This window comes from Anastrepha ludens, chromosome 2, assembly GCF_028408465.1.
Source record: "Anastrepha ludens isolate Willacy chromosome 2, idAnaLude1.1, whole genome shotgun sequence".
NCBI lineage: Eukaryota > Metazoa > Arthropoda > Insecta > Diptera > Tephritidae > Anastrepha > Anastrepha ludens.
The window spans coordinates 122,746,346-122,764,127 of record NC_071498.1 but is presented as its reverse complement, the minus strand read 5'-3'; the positions used below and the strand labels follow the sequence as shown (position 1 = coordinate 122,764,127).

The 17,782-nt window shown below is 36.4% G+C and overlaps 1 non-coding gene across 1 annotated transcript; it reads left to right on the top strand.

The window, feature by feature from the left end:
- The first annotated feature begins 317 nt into the window (after nucleotides 1-317).
- Nucleotides 318-441, top strand: LOC128856175 (U5 spliceosomal RNA). Its single transcript, XR_008453824.1, has one exon. It is a non-coding gene; the product is annotated as a U5 spliceosomal RNA (small nuclear RNA).
- The last annotated feature ends 17,341 nt before the right edge of the window (nucleotides 442-17,782 follow it).

Genomic DNA, 17,782 nt, shown 5'->3' with positions numbered 1-17,782 from the left:
TCTATTAGTTTTTAAGCTCATATTTGTTAACTTAGTTGTAAGAATTGTGTAACTTTCGAAAACATTTATAATGCAACCTTCCAAAAGAATGGATACAACTGTGTACTATGTGCCTTCACAAATATTTTGACTGCAGCTGTACACGACGTTCGAACTTATACAACAACAATGTGTTAAGTGGCTGGGCACCATGTTTTTCTTGGGGTTGCAAACAAGAAATCGCGTTATTTTTTATATACTTGGTTTTTTTGACGTTATACTTCACAACCGGTTAATGGAAATATTTAGTTTAATAGTAAATGTTTGAATCGCTGAAGTTACTCTGGCTTCTCTTCAGTTGTCGAATAAATCTTTCGCCTTTTACTAAAGATTTCCGTGGAGAGGGGCAATCTAATGAGTCTAAAATAAATTTTTGAAGGGTTTGCAACTTTTTGGTTGCGAACCGATAGTGGATGAATAGAGTTGTAAGAATGTGTTTACATTTCGCACTTGTTACGTTAAAGCGTAATAACCTCAAAATCTGAACATTTTCAGTAGAGACGAAAAACTGTTTCCGTAAATATTAAAAATATATTACAAGGAAAAAAAATATGTAATTGCACGAAAATATCCAAGGCATATCTATACAAGGTAGTATCATTAGAAGAGCTAATTAATTCGCCTTGAGCGAATTGGCATTTCTGTCAAAAATTTGTGCCGAGGCGAATTTGCTTTGTTTACATATTTCTTTGTTTCTACATTGTTACTCAAAGTATTTGTAGCAGTTATATTGAAACACAAAAAATAAAGATTATCCGTACATAATTTCATAGTATTATTGCATTGTTGAATGCAAATATGGTGAAATGTGTATTGTGCGCTAAACGATGGTAAGCAAAATGGGTTCTTTTTTCCTTTCCTTTCTTTTTGTCTTATGTGTTTCAATTTATGTTTCAGATGTCGGTATGGTAGACGCTTATGCTGCAGAAGGCGATGTGCTTGTTTTCCTATACTAAAATATGAACAGCAGGCTGAGCCTCTTGTCCAGTGAAGGTTATGGATTTCATTAGTCCCAATACGTTTGAATAAAACGCAAGTCCTTTGGTGTGTAGTGGGGTCGATTGGGGGGTTACATTACAAATGAATCAACGGAATGAAGATGAACAATTTAAACGTCAATTGAAAACACTAATAATGGCTGGTTGCTTATTTGCGGTAAATGGACACTGTTTCAAATAGATTGGTGCTTACGAAGACGGAATGGATATATTTGGTGGTAAAAATATTGAAATATCTTTTCGCAATGTTATGGCACTAAAGAATATATCCGCATTTGCGAGTAGGACACATTTTCTGCAAAAGACGGTCCCATTCAGTGCCCGATTGTAAGGATAGCATGAAGCGCAAATCAATACATCCAAAATCCAAATAGTTATTAGTTTGAAATAAACTAATTTTTTATATGCGAACAAATCCACTTTTAATTCGTAAATTAGCAAACAGTTTTCCCCTGCATGTAAACTAATTTATATACATACATATGTGTTCTCCTCATACCCATGTTTCTATTTGGTACATATATATATGTATATGTATGTGTAAATATACTTATATTATTATAACGCTAGCTTTGTGTAGTACATAACGAATGTAATTTATATAGTTATCATAATATAGTTCATCATAGTCAACATCAATTCTATAAGTTAAGTAAAGAAATGGCAATAAAAAAGACAAAAGTAGTTTGTAAACCTTTAAGCTTAAATAAAATATGGCTAATTCGAAAAACTGTTCAGAAATAAATTATGTGCTTCTTTTGTATTTTAAGAATACCATTTTATTTTCCTTTGTATATACACAGTCTGTAATAAATTATTAGTTTAACGATATTTTATAACGTAACAAAGAATTTCACAACGGATATAGAAAAAAAATCGATTTAGTTTTTCATCTTTAATTTATTCAAATAACATTTGTCGAGAATTTTTATAGTATCCCTTTATTCACTAGCTTTTCCGCAGCTTTTCAATTTGGAGTTATGAAATCCTCATAGCAGGTGCTGCATATAGGAAGTATTTCCTTGCTTACTTGCATTTATATGCACATCACCCCAGCGCAGACCCACAAATGTTGATGATGATTCACATGTGTAATTTCTGTCTGCAAGATATTAATAATATTCAAAATGTACTTTTACACTTATCTCTCCGCAAATTTCTTTTTATCTGCTCTGCTTATTCATTTAATAACAAAATCGAACACTTTGTTATTATGAAAAAAGTTGTTTGCGTTTATTTACTATTCACAATTCAATTCCCCTTGGAAATAATTATTTTGACACTTGTGCCAAAAAAGCAAGAACAAAATACATGTAACTTTTTGTTTTTGTACAACTGCTATTACCTTGTATAGATATGCCTTGAAAATATCATTAAAAACAATATAACGGTTTTTTCATTCTTATTTGTTTAGTAGTTGCGCTAAAATAACAAATTTTTGAGTTGTTACTCTTTTCCTGAAATTTTTTTATACACTTATTTTGAGTTGTCTCTGGTTAACTGAAAATTCTCACTAGAATTGATAAATATTATTTATAAAATATAGGAATGCCAATTTATTGATGTTTAATAAAAATTATTAGCATTTATTCATTTCCAGTAATTCGAAACAAAAGTTATTGCTTGTTAAAAAAAATGATCAATGAATTAAACTTAAATTAAGTGTCTATTAAGTTTTTATGTTCTTTTTGACCAGGTCTCCTATATATCGTTTTTTAACTTCCGACAAAGGCAAATTTTCCAAATAAAGAGGGCGTAGGCTGAAATAATTAAAAATTTACAAAAAATCAGTTATGTTTTCAGAACGAAAAAGGGTTAATCATCAATAGTATAAATATGCACATATAAAAATTGATTCTGAAAAATTATAACAATTACCAGGGTATAAAAGAAAAGACATTCATAAAGCTAAACAACGCTGGACCTCAGTTTACCGAACAGACCTAAGAATTTAAGTTATACTGAACAAAAACAGAAGCAACAAAGCAGAAGCACGCAAGAGTATATATATGTTTGCAAAAATTCTTGGCATAAACAAAGATGGAAGAGCAATAAACAGAACAAAAGCAGTAGTTAGAAGAGCAGAGAAAATTAAGAAGTAGCACCAGATGAGCGAGGGTACGAGAAAAACTATAAAATAAAGGAAGAGAATAAAAAGAGTAAGTAGAGCTTAAACATAAACACATTAATAAATATTCTCAGCAGCTAATTAGAGCATTAGGTGGCTGCAGCAAGTGCATTTTGAATGCACTCAATATTAGTCACCCTAACTGCTTTGCATTTAGGGCGAACGCGTACATACACATATCCACGAATAGTGAAAGCAGCTGTTATTTTTTGCTCTCGCCTGAGTTACATTGCAAAACGCATTAGTTCGCGATTGCCTTCTGTGAGACATTCGTGTATGTGTAATTTGCCTTCAGTTTTCAGTCCAGCATCAGAGAGTAATAGTGGCCGCTTTTTGGCTTTGCAATAATTAGCCACTGTTTTGAGCAAACTTGAGCGATCAGCAGGAGATGTTAATTTAACTATAACAGCAGACGCTGTTGAGTTGCTCTGCTTACGCAGTCGAAAGGCGGAGGAAATTTGTGGCGCTGGCATATTGAGAGTATGGCACAGGCTACCAAAAATATTATTTATGTTCTCACCAAAGCGAATTTATTACAGGTGACAGCAAACACATATAAGTAAAACCCTACATGTATTTGTTGTTGCGTTTGGTGTAAGCATCATGTCAAAATCAGCAAGCAAATGTAAACATACGAATGTAAACATACCAATACATACAAACAAAGCATATCATTTTGACGTAAGCCATACCTACGGCGAAAAATTCAGCTGGGTGAATGCTGTCACCTTATTAAATCCACCTTGGTTCTCACCATCCATGTGCGGCAATCCGTTAATGATGAGATCTGTGGAGACGGCAGAATTTTGGCACTCATCCAGCTGAGTCTTCAGTACCGCGATTTCACCCTGAAGTTGCCTGTTTAGTTGAATTTGTGCTTCGGCTTTCCCCACACGTTCCTCCATTGTTTTCACAGCTTTCTGCAGGTTCGCCATTTCAGCCGCTATTTCGCCAAACCGCTGCATTACTCGCTCTTAAGATGTTTTCACTCGTTCCGAAATCTCTTCGATGATACTCCTTCTCTGCAACTTGAGTTGTTCCTCTATCCGCTCAAGCCAGAAAGGAGGTGGCAAGCTCCCTTTTTTCTCCGCTTTGGTTAGAGTGCTCGCGCTGTTCTGCGGAGTGGATACCGTTTGGCGTGTCATTTTTGTTCTGGTGGTCATTTTTTAAATTGTTTTTAAATTTTCCAAAAATTTCTGCTTTGGTTTGTTTTAGCGTACACTAAATTATTTTCACGGCCACAGAGTTAGAAAGTGATCAAAGAGATGCGTATTCGCAAAAAACTATATAAAAAAGCTGGCCACAAACACAAGTAAATAGGATATAACTGCAGCGCACAAAAAAACACGTCTACTCTGTTTGCATATTTCTATTATTTGTCCAGATCTTTTTCTTTTCTGCATAATTCCTTTTCTTCTTGATGTAAAGTGTAAATTTCGTTCAGATCATTTCTTTCATTTTCATCTGAATTTAAAAACGATTGGCAGAGATCACATTGATCTTCTTTTGGCCTAAAAAATGAAATACTAAAATCTTCTTTGAATATCCTGTAGAACATAGTTCTACTTCCAGGAGTTAAATTATCAGATTCTCGCAATTTTTTATAGTCCATGTGTAGATCTCCAATACTTTTGCCGCTTTCTATGAACTGGCGAGTTGTTTGAGCGCGTAAGTAATGGGATTCGACTTTTGGTATATTTTTTATAAATTCCCTTATACTGTTCTTAATTTCAGTGCCTACAGTCGGATGGTTCTTATGTTTCCCCCGAAGGTCAATGGTCAATCTCTACAAATCCTTGTTCGCCTTTTTTTATGACTGTATCTATAACTCTGTTATTAATATCAAGAGTTGCTTTGAAAAAGGTCTTGCATACTCTAATTTGCGTTGAGTCTATTTCCAAGAAAAAGGCGTTATTTAATTTGCGAAGACTTTCAGTGCAGGAGTACCTGTACTTGGGTTTAAATGGTTTTGTGTGGCTAGCTATAAACTCTCTTTGCGTCTGTAAGTCATTAGTGGACCAAAATTTATTGAAGATTTCAGTGGGTGAGGATTCTGATATTTTCTCCCTGCAATGGAAACGACACTTTTCTTTACACGGCGGTTGTAATTTTTTTTCTTTTATTATTCTTTTGGAAGAAGATTGTGATATGTACGAGAGTCCAGAGTTTCTTAAAAGTTTTTGACGGTTCTGCTTTTTGTTTTGGAATTTGTATCTGAAGCATCTTTTTTTAGCAACTGTTTCCTGTGACTCAATTTCGGAAGAACTACTCGCAGTAACTTCAGACGGATAAAAATCGTCCACTGAACTGCCGCTAAATGGATCTAAAGTACTATCATCGCTTATATTGGTTGTTTCCATTAAAGCATCGTGTTCTGAGTTTGGGCACGTCATGTCATTGAAACAGCAACAACAAAATTAGGTATTTCATAAAATAACCTGCGAGGGTAATATTTATATAGTTTTAATTTCATGATAGTAATTTTGTGCAATGAATCAAACAAACAATCATGTTTGTTTGCTAACTCATCTTTTACATTGTGACACTTATAACTACCCAATGTAAGCACACACTAAGAAAACTTTATTTTTTTTTATCAAAATGACCACAGTAACGAATTTATCATCATAATGGAAACAATACGATATAACACAGTAGAATAAACTTACTTAATGACACTAAAGAGGTTGCAAGGTTGATGTGCTCAGAAACACTGATGCGAGGCGAAATTTTTTGACGACTTTATCGAATGCATTGGTTCTTGCAAACATCAAAAATTATTATTTCTCAATTTACTACTCGTTTGGCTATGGAATCATTTTTGAACAAACCAATTACTATCCCTGGGAACATTGTCGGCTACCAACCAACCCGAGCCGATACACTCACAGCGATGAGATATTGCCGTCTTTGTCTATGTAGAAGGAGGCGAAAAGTGTCGTCGAAAAATTTGTTTCTATTGCAAGAATCCAGTATGTTAAAAGCACCCAAACATCTCTTATGCATGTTTTGCTTGCCTTCCACCTAATCCATAAACAAATATCCCTTCATATTTCATAAATTTCATTCCAATAAACTTTTTTCCCCTCAACCTTCTTCGTAATGAGTCAAAATAAAGAACGAAATAAAAAAATTCTTTTTTTTTTACAAATCAAAATATTTTCAGCGACTATTTTTGCTTCTCAACGTATGCCAAAACCAATGAAAGAGGTAAGAAATTAAAAATATAAACCTGTGATACTGAAAAATGAATTATAAATGTAGCGAATTTGCCGTAAATACATAGGAAACCAGCCACATCTGGGTGCCCAATCGAAGGTGTAACTTTTTAAATCTTTTTTTTTGGTTCTGTTCGAAGAGCCTTTTCAAAAGGTTATATCCATAAATCGATAGAAAATTAAATTTTATGAAACTACTTGGAAGCTTAAGACGTTAGCTATAATAAAAATATGTTAATTTCACAGTCGAAGAGGGTCTGGTTGCCCAATAGACTACAATTGTAAGTTACCCCCGAATGGTAGAAATACATTCGGAGTTTTGCCAGAGGCGATCGCTATTAGGAAACACTTTTTTATTATTTAATATTTCATGCGTTGTGGACTCTCGAATGACAGTCAGGCACCAACCAATTCGAAAATGTGTCAACGCTACAGAAACCACGCCGTAATGGCTGACCTAAACAGGCAGTTTCGAAACACTTGACTACTTGCTCTGTAATAAACAATTTTTTTTGTTTCCAAAAACGAGGCGAAAAGTACTGATCATTATGAAGTGAAATAAGTTACGAGTTTTGCTGCCTGCTTTGAATGACGTGACAAAACGTAGTTCTTATTATGGCAAACTTGAATAAACTTTCTGAAATATCTGAAAATTAACACTAGTTCTACCAAAGATGTCAAGAATAGACCTTTAACATTTGATCTTAATATTATTCTCTGACTGTAATCATATTCTCTCAATCCTTCTTTTGACTTTTTATATAAGAACTTTTCTATTTATTTGGTAGTAAATTTTCATTCAGATGATGCCAAGATGAGTCTATTAAAGGTGGTGTTGGTAAATCAGCTGATTTGTTTTTTTTTTCGCCATGTCCATGTGGCTGTCAGCTCAGAGTGAAACAAGGCGAATTCATTACTTTCACTATGCTTTGACAATCAAACATACAGAACATTGTTTTTGGTCTAGTGCTTTTAATGAATGCCCCTTGGATGATGCTAAATTTGAAGAAACATACCTGGTATACCTATTGCTACCATGCGATGTTTTCTTGACACCTTAACAATTTTACAACATTTTCAAATTTTAACATCCTTTCCCCTTCAATTTGCGAACTTTTTGACCTCTCCTCGTAGATGCAAATCACTTCGTAGAACTCATGGTAATAATAACTATACGGAAAAACAATAATATGCCAATTTGACTAAGCTACATCATTCGAAATTGAAATGCAAACATATTTGGCATTGAATGAATTTGTTATGGAATCCATAACAGTCGGTTGAAGCAGGCAAAGACAGCCAAAGAGCAACAAAATACCAGCCGACCCACTTAAATCCCCAACAACTAAAAGTGTATATATAAATCAGCTTGTTAGTATTTATGACTTTACTTAATAGTTTGAGCTTGCATGGCCTAGGAATTTCACCCCTGTAATCTGCTCTCCTTCCACAGAAGGCGCCGAAGAGTTGACAGGTAAGCGGACGCTACATAACTGTTTTGCTGTTCAGAACGTAAAACTTTTGCTTTGGCTGCTACTAAAAGCAGTGAAAGGCGACGGCAAGAAGTGACACAGTGAAGAAAGCCTTGGTGAGGCTAAAGCGTCAACTCGATTAAAATCGTACATCTTTGAAGTGGCCTCGTTAACATTTTTAGCTTACGAAAGAAATTAACTTTATAGAAAATTTGTTAATTCGTTAGTGAAAGTGGACGATGTTAATGAGAGTGTGTCATGTGGCCGCGTTGAAAGTAATTTTAGGTGACAGATTTCATAAGTAAGTTACTCAAAGTAACAGCAATAAAGTAGATTTGGTGGGAGGATGAACTTTAGGAATTATATACACATTTGCAATAGGAAGTTTTAGTAAGAAATTTGATGTTGACAAAAGCACAGTTATTGTGGGAGGGAGGGAATAGTACGAAAATTATATTGGAAAATATTTGAGAATGGATTTTTTCGCCAGAAATACTCATCTACTTATACAATAAATTTCATTCCGGTTATCGGATCACTGTAGTGTATTTCAAGCTGAAATTCTGGTTATCAGGGAACGCCTGTTAGCCCTAAAGAAAAGTGTTCTCACCACAAGAGAAATAAATATATATTCAGATAGCCAATCGGCTCTGAAAGCATTACAATCTCTTTATATTAACTCGAAGAGAGTAAACGAATGTATCGGCGTTTTGACAGAACAACCACAGTACTTTACAATAAACCTGCTCTTGCTGCCGGGTCACAGAGACATAGAAGGCAACTGCAAAGCAGATGAACTAGCGAGATTGGGGATCGCATTACCGATCCAACCAGACAAAGCAAACATACCTATACCTTTAGCACCTTGTAAGATGCTTATAGACAAACACACTATCAGAGCTGCCAACGGGCTATGGACTTAGTTCCTGACCTGTGCAACAAGTATAATGACGCGGCCAGAATGGAACATGGGCCGCATAAACCGATTGTTGAAAATGAACAGGAAGAACATGAGAAATCTTCTTGGGGTTCTAACAGGGCACTGTCTGATTGGCAGGCATGCCAGTAGATTGGGAGCACCCTATAACGGCTGTTGCCGACATTGAAGAAGAAAAGACTATAGAACATATTCTATGCGAATGCATGCCTCTGGATAGAAAAAGGTTCAATATTTTAGGAAAAAGTTCCTTGAATAACTTGACAGAAGTAGCCAATTTAAAAATAACAAGCCTTGTTAGATATATTAAAGCCACAGGTTGGTTCAATGAAGACAATGTAGAATGAGGAGAGGGAACAGCCCTGGTGGTATTACAATGAGCCTACAGCAGGCCTAGGAGTGTCAATTGACAACCATAATACCTACCTATACAATATGGGGCATTCCACACGTCCGTAAAGTTTTAAATTTCAGATGTGGTTGTTACTTTGTAATTTTGTTGTATTTGCCGTGTATTTGAAATTGCGCAACGGCTTGCTAAATTTAGATTTTTTTCGCAAATTTTTGCTAATCAGAGATTTTCATCCCGAAATCTTTTCATCATTTATTTTATTTTATTTTATTGGAGTTTATTCCATCTCGGCTATTGTCGAATATTAACATCCCGGATAAAGCGTAGTCGAAGTTCTACGCCCATGCGACTGCTACTGGTTAAATATTTGAAAATTTCCGAACTATTACCCATGTGTCTAGTATTATCGACTTCTGCATGCCTTTTGAAAGGTGTTGGCAGTCATACTTCTTCATTTTTTGACGTGATAACGTCTTATAATTCGATTTAACAGGCTGCACGCACGAAAAAATGTGTCGTTACCTTGCTCATTTGTCCTTACCTTGCTCATTTGCCGTTACCTTGCTTATTGTCGTTACCTTGAATGAACTGCAAGCGAAAGCGCGGAACGAACAAAGCAAACGAACGGCAACGTTCGACATCTTGCTCTCTCCTATTTAAGTGAGCGTATATATGTATGTGTATGCGCATATGTACATATTATATAAAAATTCACGTATTTGTATTTGCATATGCCTTCTTATTGATTATTATTAATTTGATTTACTTGAAGAATTTAAAATAAATCCAAGTTTGTTAATAATACCTGTTGTTTTAATGTTATTATTATTATTATATATGAAGGAAAAAATGTATGGTAATATTTACCATATACCTTATAAGATATGTTGTATACTAATATATGTATATAAACATGCATATACATATACAATTTCGCGCAATTTTCAAAAAGAACAAATCTATATGTAAAGATGCATACAAGTCATATGGACATAGCAAATATACGAATCTATTCCGTACGCAAGCAAATGTAAGCTAATGTGCTTGAACTGCAAGCGAGAGCGCGGAACGAGCGACAAATAGCACAATCGGCCCCCGCGTTCGGCAACGTTCGGCATCTGGCTCTATCCTACTTGAGTGAGCATATATATGTATGTATATGCGCATATGTAGGTATATAAATTCACATACTTGTCTTTGCATATGCCTTCTTCCTGTGTGCATGGTAATGAACCATTTCTCTGTTGAGAATAGGACGATGATAAAAAAAGTAGGAAATGAAAGGGAGTGTTTCGAGTGTAAAGTGTCTTGAAAAAGGCAAATCGATGATGGTGCCTCTTAGTGTTGTTGATTTATTAACGTCTGATGCACAATCGAAATTGAAGATATCCTTCATGAATTTGATAAATGTTTCGTAATTTTTCACGTTTGTGTAAATGTAACTTGACCTATTCCATTGCAATTCCATTTACCTCCTCCTCTATATCCATACAAAATATCTATCAAACAAATAAAATTAAAATTTTGTTTTGAAAATTGCAACCATTCCAACAATATTTTCTAATGACGTTGTCACGTTAAACTATCGTCAGTAAACCGACTTTACAGACAACCTCTTTTTAAGTGAGTAAAAGCGCACACTCATTTGGCTCTTGGAACAAAGATCGTTATACACATACGTACATATGGTCATACAGACATGTGGGTGTGTGTATTTAGTTTCACATAGGCTTTGAATTAGTCTTATTTATTTATTAATTTATTTATTGTCTTTGAATGGATACATTCTTACAGACTATATTAAGCTAATGTATAATAGTTTAGTAGTTACTAAGATGTCACACGGCCATGTAAAATCAACACCAGAAGAACTCAAAAACATATTTAAATCTAAGCATGCCCTAGGAATCGGAGCATTCACCCCATAGTTGGTTCTCGAGAAGCCAATTTGAAAGGTTGATAAGTGCTTTAATACGGGGTAATTTTCATACCTATTGATGACTAGGGTCTCGAAATATATGCCAAAACGTGGACCCGCCGTGTCTTTGAACCGAATTAAACCAAACTTACACACATTGTTAAGTAGGTATTGAAGATGATTTCCGTATAGTTTGAATACCTATTGGTAGATAGGGTCTCGAGATATAGGTCAAAACGTGGACCCGGGTAACCTTCGGACGTGTATGTACAATATGGGTATCAAATGAAAGCTGTTGGTGAATGCTTTATGATATGTTATGTTATGTTATGTTATGTTATGTTATGTTATGTTATGTTATGTTATGTTATGTTATGTTATGTTATGTTATGTTATGTTATGTTATGTTATGTTATGTTATGTTATGTTATGTTATGTTATGTTATGTTATGTTATGTTATGTTATGTTATGTTATGTTATGTTATGTTATGTTATGTTATGTTATGTTATGTTATGTTATGTTATGTTATGTTATGTTATGTTATGTTATGTTATGTTATGTTATGTTATGTTATGTTATGTTATGTTATGTTATGTTATGTTATGTTATGTTATGTTATGTTATGTTATGTTATGTTATGTTATGTTATGTTATGTTATGTTATGTTATGTTATGTTATGTTATGTTATGTTATGTTATGTTATGTTATGTTATGTTATGTTATGTTATGTTATGTTATGTTATGTTATATTATGTTATGTTAATGTTAACTCATTCTCTATATCCATACAAAATATCTATCAAACAAATAAAATTAAAATTTTCTTTTGAAAATTGCAACCATTCCATCAGTATTTTCTTATGACGTTGTCACGTTAAACTATCGTCAGTAAACCGACTTTACAGACAACCTTTTTTTCTCAAAATGAAGAAAAAGTTTTTTCTAAAAGCGGTCGCCCCTCGGCAGACAATGGCAAACCTCCGAGTGTATTTCTGCCATGAAAAAGCTCCTCATAAAAATATCTTATCTGCCGTTTGGAGTCGGCTTGAAACTGTAGACGCTCACAATAAATAGGAGGAGGAGCACATTATATAAGGTTGTCAAAAAAGTCTTGCGGTATTTTTATTGAATTTTCAATTGGTTATAATAATGCGATTTAAGTCAAATATGCGCCGTTTTGTTCGATGACGAGCTCCCAACGAGATGCCAACTTCATAATGCCCCTCTTATAGAAGCTCGCTTCCCTATTGTCAAAAAACTCGAAGAGCCAATTTTCACAGGACTCTCTTGTGGACAACTTCCGACTACCAGCTCGTTCGCCATGGACAGAAATAGGTGGTAATCACTTGGTGCGAGATCCGGACTATACGGTGGATGCAAAAGAACCTCCCACCCGAGCTCCCGGAGCTTCTGGCGCGTCACCAAAGATGTGTGTGGCCTGGCGTTGTCCTGATGGAAGACAATTCGGCCTCTGTTGATCAAAGATGGCCTCTTCTGCATGAGTCCTGCATTCAAGCGGTCCAGTTGTTAGCAGTACAGGTCCGAATTGAGCGTTTGGCCATAGGGGAGCAGCTCATAGTGGATGATTCCCTGCCAATCCCACCAAACACACAGAAGAACCTTCCTGGCCGTCAATCCAGGCTTGGCCACCGTCTGGACAGCTTCACCGCTTTTCGACCACGACCGTTTGCGCTTCACGTTGTCGTAAGTGACCCACTTTTCATCGCCAGTTACCATCCGCTTCAAAAACGGGTCGATTTTGTTGCGATTCAGAAGCGATTCGCATGCATCTATACGGGCAAAAATGTTTTTTTTCGTCAAGTCGTGTGGCACCCATACATCGAGCTTCTTTTTGAATCCAAGCTTCTTCAAATGGTTTATAACAGTTTGATGACTCATGCCCAGCTCTTGGCCGGTCTCTTTCGATAAATTCAGCGATTTTATCGCAATTTTCGATGACAGGCCTTCCGGACCGTGGCGCATCTTCGATCACCTCTGCACCAGAACGAAAACGTTGAAACCATCGTTGTGCGGTGGAAATGGAAACTGTATCGGGTCCATAAACTGCACAAATTTTATTGGCAGCATGAGATACATTTTTGCCTTTATCGTAGTAGTACTGTAAAATATGCCGTATTTTCTCTTTATTTTGCTCCATGTTTGCGACGCTATAACTCACGAACGACTAAAAGCAAACAACAATTAATCAAACACGTGTTAGCACGTGAAAAGAGCTTTCCAAAAAGCTCTAGCGTGAACCGATGCGACGAATACAACTAGAACTACGCGCTTGCAAAGACTTTTTTGACAATCTTATATGTGAAATATTAAGAGCCGTCGTTTGATACCTGAAAGGATCTAAATTTTTACTTTTAAAACAACATCTGGACGTGTCTTTTGGAAGATTCTTTACTTGCGCTGGGATATTAACTTCGAAGCCCTTGGCTTAAAATTTTTGTGTACGAAATCCATATTTTTAAAAACTCCGCTTACCTCAGTTCGAAAGACCAGGCTGAAAGACAGACTTACATCCAAGAGAAGTTACATCGTTTATTTAAAATTAATTATTCTTTTTGCTTAATTTTACGTCTATTAATTCCGTTTGAAAGGAGAACAAAAAATCCCTTAGCGTTGATGAATGACAACAGCTTCACTAGACCGTAAAAATAAATCTGTTCAAGTTAATTTTAAATAGAGAAAGAAATACAATGCAAAAAATACTTGCGTTACATTGTCACACTGTTATATCGCTCGAGCAACGGCCGCCATTAAGGCGGAATAATGACATAATGAGAATTGAAAAAAATTTTGAATAAATGCGAAGAAATAGGAATATGTAGAAGCTCTATGATTGTTTTGAAATATTAAATTTTTAATTGGATCGATGAGATGGCACAGGGAAGAAAATTTCCTACACAAGAATATGCAGCAGCAACAAGAGCAAAGCCAATAGACAATGCTGCTACATTTTCCAAGAGCTGATGAGTAAAATACTATGAAAGTCGTGGCTGAGAGGCGGCACTCAAAAAGGAAAATAAAATGAAAAGTGAATTGCAGGTGACATAAGAAGATTGTCAACGACACCAGATTTTACGCAGAGCAGTTCGAGTGAATGTGGGAAACGCCGGATGGCAGTGGCAGAGCGTTGGTGCTGGGGCTGGGGTAGTGCTTCACGTTGGGGGTATCAATTACAGGTGCGCATTGCAGGATGCTGGAGAATTCTAAGAAGGAAATGTCAGCGGGAAAATAAGGAGAGATGAATAATAATTTCGTTTGCGGAAAATTGTCTTGTCTAATGGCATTTGGCACTTGACTGAAGAGACGTAACTGAGGTTTTGCTGTTTAAGTTGTGTGTGAGGCGTGGGATGGGTGTGCGAAAATGTGTGCGTGGGTGTGTGTGGTGTTTGCATAAAATATTTACTTGTAGGGCAATGAAAAATTCATATGCTTTCCTGCGTTAAGTACATACGAATGTATAAATGCAAATGAATGTAAGTATCTCGGTTAGTATTTGTGTGCATCACTTACCCAATACAAAATATGGTTGTGTGTAAGTGAATCATATATATTAAAAGCAAAGAATAATTTCAATGAAATGGTGAACAATGCTGGAGTGATGGCAAATAAATGAATAGAATTTTTGCAGAAATGGTAATTACATTTTCTGAAAAGCAAAAGCTCTGCTTCTGTGCAGACATCCTTTGTAAACCAAAAAATACACAATCATTTTATTGAGCTCTTATGTTTCATCTTTTATACCTGGGCAAAAGCGCTGGAACCACGAGTTTTCGTCCATTGCGTATTTTCAAAATATTTGTAAAATATTAGGTGTCCTTTTAAAATGTTTCCTTTTTGTGTACCCCCCTTAGCTTTTGAATCAATAATCATAGCATTTTGCCGGCAAAGACCTGTGACTGAATAGACCGCACAAAAAGTTAAAACACATCACTTAGGCGGCCCATTGACAGAGAGGAATTCTACGGTAATCAAAAGTAGCTAAAGGGTGATCAGATTGGAGCGTTTTTATGACAGACAACGCGTGATTACTGTCAAACCAAGTACATACTTTTTTTCAGTATTCATTGACATTTCATCATGGAAAGACTTACGCTTCAACAACGTTTACAAATCGTAAAATTCTATTACGAAATCGACGCTCTGTAAAAAAATGTTCATCACGCGCTTCAGCGAACTTATGTTGTATAGCAATGCGGCCCATTTTTGGCTTAATAGCTACGTCAGTTCGAAAAATTACCATATTCACGAACGGCCATTTGGTGCGGCCTATGGGCTGGAGGAATCGTCAGTCTATATTTCTTCAAAGACGAAGTATAAAAGATATATATTTAAAATTTTTTTTTAATGAAAGTATGTACAAAACTACGAGTCGCAATTACTCAATAAGCCCTGTAGTCTCCATAGTTAGCAAGTATAGCCTGGTATCTTCTTTATGCTCTGAACCAGCTTTTCTGCGCAGCTCGTTGACAAACAGGAATAGATTTTGCGAACTTGACGCACGAGTTGCTTCAAATCGTGGACTGGCTTTCCGGCGAGCTGAGTTTTCATAACTCTCCACATATTTTCAATGGGGTTGGCGTCTGGAGACTGGGAAGGCTAGTCCATTACAGAGACGCCATTTTCTTGTTTCCAGGCCTTACAGAGTCGACTTGGGTGTTTTGGGTTATTATCCTCTTACAAGACCCAATTATTCTTGAATATATCTTTTTCATCGACTTCAAAAGTTCTGTATTGTAAACTTAGACCATTTTTTCGGCTTTCAAACTTTGGGTGAAGAGTTCCAAATATCTGAAACCGCCCACAAACATTCACTTTCACCGGGTGTCTAGGAGAGCGCTGTACGATTTTAGTATGGCTCGTGGGCCAAGCTCGCTTTAGTGTAACCCCAGGCTGGAAAGTTGCTTTATCCCAGAAATCAACCTTACTCCAATCGCGTTTCATGGTTTCGGTAGCCCAAGATTTGCCTTTCTCAATATGTTTTTCTGAGAGCAGTCGTTTTGTTGATGTGGGACGGTGGGATATATTCGCCACCTTTAGTCGTCGTTCGATGGTGTTGATACTCACAAACTTTTTTGATTTTTTAGTCACTTTTGCAGCCGCGGCGTAAGATGTTTTCGGGGTTATGTAATGTCTAAATGCTTTGTGGATAAACCTGCTTTGATTCAGGCATTGGAACCTAACATTACTAAAGTTATTCACGGGATACTGCCGGAAACCCCCTTGCGAGTCATTCAAAATTGGTGTTTATGGCGCAGTTGTTTTATTTCAATTTAATTCTTATACCTCTAAATTTATCACCATTTATAATAGGACTATGAATAAGTTAGTGCGGGTTTTTTTCGAAATTTGAAACTTTATTGACGTAAAATGGTTACAAATTTAATATTCAAAATATTGTCCATCGCTTACTACTACTTTTTCCCATCTTTCTGGCAATTCACGGATTCCCTTTGTGAAAAATTCGGTCGGTTTTGCCGCAATCCACGAATCGATCCATTTTTTGACTTCATCGTAATTACGGAAGTGCTGGTCAGCCAGGCCATGTTGCATCGATCGGAAGAGATAGTAATCGGATGGCGCAAGGTCTGGACTATACGGCGGGTGGGGTAGGACATCCCATTTGAGCGTTTCTAAGTATGTTTTGACCACTTGTGCAACATGTGGCCGAGCATTGTCATGTTGCAAAATAACTTTGTCGTGTCTATCGGCGTATTGCGGCCGTTTTTCTCGCAGTGCTCGGCTCAAACGCATCAATTGTCGTCGGTAGACATCCCCCGTAATCGTTTCATTCGGTTTCAGTAGCTCATAATACACAACACCCAGCTGGTCCCACCAGATACACAGCATAACCTTCAGGCCATGAATATTCTGCGCCGACGTCGATGTTGAAGCATGGCCAGGGTATCCATACGTTGCCCGACGTTTTGGATTGTCGTAATGGACCCACTTTTCATCGCCAGTCACAATTCGATGCAAAAAACCCTTTCTTTTGTGCCGTTGAAGCAGTTGTTCGCATGCCATAAAACGGCGTTCAACGTCTCTTGGCTTCAATTCATACGGCACCCAATGGCCTACCTTTCGGATCATTCCCATGGCTTTTAAACGTTTGGAAATGGTTGATTGATCAACTCCCAAAGTTTTTGCAACCTCTTCTTGCGTTTGAGCCGGATCTTGATCGAGCAATTCCTCCAATTCGGTATCCATGAACTTTGGCGGCGCACCCTCGCGTTCTTCGTCTTCCAAGCCAAAATCACCACTTTTAAAGCGTGCAAACCACTTCTGGCACGTTCGCTCAGATAGAGCATGCTCACCATAAACTTTCACCAAGATACGATGACTTTCGGCTGCTTTTTTCTTCATATTAAAATAATGAAGAAGAATTCCCCGCAAAAACACATTATTTGGCACGAAATTCGACATTTTCAAGTGTGGTAAAAATATTGTTGTTTACGCTTCAAATAAAAAACTTATACTGACGTTTGTGCCTTACGACAGTAGCTCTCCAATGAATGTTTGGAAATGTGGATCGATGGAATAATAATCAAGTTACGCCATCTGTTGTAAAACCGCACGAACTTATTCATAGTCCTATTAGTCTTTTATAGACTTCCTGAATTCAAACGAAAGCCAAACACAAATAAATGGTCCGATCTGGCTGAAACCTGGTTTGTGTTCCTTCAAAAGATGCTACTAACTGAA